At 44.2% G+C, this 4308-nt stretch overlaps 1 pseudogene; it reads left to right on the top strand.

The window, feature by feature from the left end:
• Positions 1-1065: 1065 nt before the first annotated feature.
• LOC139027718 (muscarinic acetylcholine receptor M3-like) lies at positions 1066-2513 on the top strand (annotated as a pseudogene).
• The last annotated feature ends 1795 nt before the right edge of the window (positions 2514-4308 follow it).

Genomic DNA, 4308 nt, shown 5'->3' on the forward strand with positions numbered 1-4308 from the left:
ACCAAAATAGACACCGGCGGTAAAGTTTCTGTTATTGGATGGCCCATGACTAGTAACTCCTTTTCTATACTGTACCTTTACGACTTCAACCACAAGGGATTGACCATCGCATGAACCTGTTGTCTTATTATGGGTATATGGACACCATCCAATACAAGTGTAAGTGTTGATGCCACAGGAGGTTGGTGGCACCTTAATTGGGGAGGATGGGCTCATTGTAATGCCTGGAGCGGAATAAGTGGAAGGGTATCAAATACATTAAACAGACGGTTTCCATGTGTTTGATGTCATTTCATTTGCTCTGTTCCAGCGATTATTATGAGCCGTCCTCCCCTCAGCAGCSTCCACTGGTTGATGCATAACATAAACACTTGTTTAAAGCAGTTAATTATTGCGGCAGTAATCGTGACCATAAATAGTTTCTTTACAAGGTTTATTTTTGCATGAAGGGATACATTATTAGAGCGTGTAATTGAGCGGTAGATTTCTCACTATCGAGTTTACCGTTCAGTATCAGTAGTCCTACAAGAACTACAACTAAGTTCATATCCCAAAGTATTCACAATTATCACAATTGCCATTTGCCACCATATACCAATACTGCTTATTTAAGTTCTGTATGTAAACTAATTCTCCATCAGGAACATTATTGACTGACACATTTCTCTCCCTTTAAATCATATGCTCTTGTTAGCATACAGCAGTAAACTCATCAAACACTAACAGTTATGAAAAATAAATGTATCTTAGTAACAACATGTTACCTAGTCTGAGTCAACAGAAAGGTAGGACTTCAAACATGGTGTGTAAACTGAAGGGTTTATATAGTAATGAGTTTCACAGAACTGTCCTTGCTGGAGAAATGATCATGGAATTTACTACAATGACATTTCTCTAATTATACCACCTGAACAGTTTTAAAACAAATTATCTAAATTCATGAGAAAACATGTATAAAAGTCATGGCTGTTGGAAACTGTTCCAGCTCATGACTGATCACCTGTTCTGCAGTTGGCCCTGAGATGATAGCTTCAGGTCAGATGTCCTCATCAGCGATTCCCTGTCATGAAGAAGAATGACTTATGCTCCACCACTTCACTCAGCATCGCTTTGTGAAGGATGAACCACTCCTGTGTCTCCCAGACTAGTGAGATCACCGATGTGACAGCAGATCCATGGGGAGGCCATGAGATATGAGAGGTGGTGGTGATCYTACTCATCACAGGACCTCTCTCTTTGGTCACTATCATTGATCTCCTTCCAGGTCAACAGTGAACTACTGTAAGCAACTATTTCCTGCTGATCCTGGGGATGGTTTCTATGAACCTCTATACTGTTTACATCATCATGGGACACTGGGGCCTGGGCCTGTTACGTCTGGCTGGCTGTGGACTATGTGGCTCTGTCATGAACCTGCTGGTCATCAACTTCGACCGCTTCTACTCCGTCATCAGACCTCTCAGCTACAGGGCCGGGCAGCGTCATTCATCCTGTGAGGGCCAGCCATCTTGTTCTGGCCCCAAGTGGTGGGCAGGTCCTCGCAGGACAWGGGTGACTGCTCTATCCCGTTCCTGACCGAGCCTGCTCTCACATTCGGTATGGCCATCGCTGCCTTCTAGCTTCCTGTCACCATCATGGGCATCRTGTACTGGAAGACCTACTGGGAGATTGAGAAGCAAGCCCAGGTTCTGGAGTGGCTGCTGGGGTCTGGGAGCAGTGGAGGGGCCTCCCATGGATCTGAGGGAAGGGCTGTTTACTCCAGCAGCACCAAGAGCAGTGCGAGCAGGTCCAGAGAGGTGTCTGCTGGCAGGGAACAGAGCAGTGAGGGGTCTCAGGGCTGCTTCCCTGTGAGAGGAGCCTAAGCAGAGCAGGGAGAGGAGAATAGCAACACCAGGGGTAGCTAGAGGGAGGGCTGCAGAGACAGCACCTGTAATGTAGATGAGGAAGAACCTACTGTCAATGTCTCCTCCTCAGAGGAAGAACCAGTTCAGAAGCAGCAGGGGGTAAGCGCTAATACAAGCCCTAAAACCATGATCCCACTAAGAGACGTCCAGAGCAGGGACACTGGAGGGACCCACAAACCCATAACGTCTAGGGCAAGGGACAGTGCAGCTGGTCCACAGGGCAGGCAGTCCTCCCTGAGAGGCTCCATATCTTCAGACTCCAGACACTACAAGCAGACCAAAGCCAAGAGGAACATGACCATCTGGAAGAAGGCAGCTAGGACCCTGAGTGCTGTCCTTCTGGCCTTTATCCTGTCCTGGACACCATACAACACTATGGTGCTGGTGTCCATCTCCTACACTGTGTGCCTGAGAAGCTGTGGCAGCTGGGCGATTGGTTCTGCTACATCAACAGCACCATCAACCCAGTCTGCTACGCCCTCTGCAACGAGCACTTCTGTCACCTTCAAGACACTGCTTCTGTGCGGCCCCGGACAGAGGAACTGGGGAAGGGCTTATCACAGCAATCATGCCTCCTTCAGGACACACAAGATCAGCAGCACTGTCTGAACTTTTTCAAAGCTAGACTTCACCTGCTGGCTTAGGAAGAGTCAGATCTGCCRTAGTAAAAGACACCATGCATGCAAGCAAGGCGATGCTTTTGTAGAATCGCTTTTTTGACTGTTAAAAAAAACGAAATAAACCGACTTGGTAAATGTGATGTGCATTGACATCTAGAACAGGCAATGGCAGAAAACCTACATAGATACTACTTTTAGGCAGTACCCCATCTTAAGAACATTACATTGCCTACATATATGGTAATCATGTAGTCTGTTTTTGCCCTGGACTATCTTCAATACCTCCTACCCTCCCCCTCAGTTCCTCTCTATGGGTAAATTGGTCCATCCACAGCCTGAGGAAATGGCTTGTGTTTATGACATGGTGTTTATTGAAACAGCAGGGTTATGAATTGGTCCATGTGCCTTAATGTTACATCTGATCACCAAGACCAGGCCTTGTACTTTGCAATATAAGGTACAGAATTCATTTCCAATGTTTTGGTTTCACAGACACAAAGATCCATCACTGATACAACAGTGCTTCAGTGATCCTGAATGGCAACTGRTGTAATAGAGAAAATATGACATGGCACCAAATACTGTCAGCGCCAAATCTTTTATTTTCCTGAAAAAAAAGACAAAACCTTATACCCTAAAGGAAAAATAGAATTTTAATCCAAATAAAGTCCCAAAACTGTTTTACATCAACTGAGTAAATATCATTGATGATTTTTTTATTATGAACCAAAACCGTAATATTCCAAATGGCAACTGCCTCTAAACAAACAGCTAAACAAATTAAATGAGAAATACTTGTTTAATGCTTTAGTATTTGTTAGTTGGCTATTAATATAACATGATAGTATAGCTAGATGATATTACACAACTTTCTTATACCTTGATCAATCCAAATCTGAGTAGACCATGAGCACCCGTGTTTAGGGCACACATTATCATGCACTTGGGTAACTGTCTGTAGAGAATGCAATGTCTACRGTTTCTCCTTTTGACCATGTCTGAGAATGAATCCAATGTTGTTGTTTTTAACTTTCACTAGTTTGAGGTAAAGTAATTGTAGCTAATTGTAACCATAGCCAAACTGGTGGAGAGCATTGCACCCYGCTTTGGGGGAAAAGCAGAGAAAATCCAAGGAGAAAAACAGGTGTTCCCTTTTCATGAGACGACGAGAATGAAGGGGAGGACAGGTTAAAGAAGGATTTTTAAGCCTTGAGACATGGATGGTGTGTGTTCCATTCAAAGGGTAAATGGGTAAGAGAAAAGATTGAAGTGCCTTTGAACAGGGTATGGTAGTAGGTACCAGGATCAACGGTTTGAGTGTGTCAACAACTGCAACGCTGCTGTGTTTTTCACACTCAACAGTTTCCCACGTGTATCAAGAATAGTCCTCCACCCCAAAAATATCCAGCCAACTTGACAACTGTGGGAAGCAATGGAGTCAACATGGGGCAGCATCCCTGTGGAATGCTTTCGACACCTTGTAGTGTCCACGCCCCGACGAATCGAGGCTGTTCTGAGGGCAAAAGGGGGGGGGGGGGACTCAATATTAAGATGGTGTTCTTAATGTTTTGTACACTCAGTGTATTTACAGCGCATTCAGAAAGTATTCAGACCTTGACTTTTTCCACATTTTGTTACTTTACAGCCTTATTCTAAAACGGATTAAATTGTTTTTACCCCCCTCATCAATCCACACACAAACACCCCATAATGATAAATGGATCTGAATACTTTATGTATAGACCTATATATGAAAAAGTCAAATAATGTTGCCTCCAAGGACA

This window comes from Salvelinus sp. IW2-2015, linkage group LG5, assembly GCF_002910315.2.
Source record: "Salvelinus sp. IW2-2015 linkage group LG5, ASM291031v2, whole genome shotgun sequence".
NCBI classification, from domain to species: domain Eukaryota; kingdom Metazoa; phylum Chordata; class Actinopteri; order Salmoniformes; family Salmonidae; genus Salvelinus; species Salvelinus sp. IW2-2015.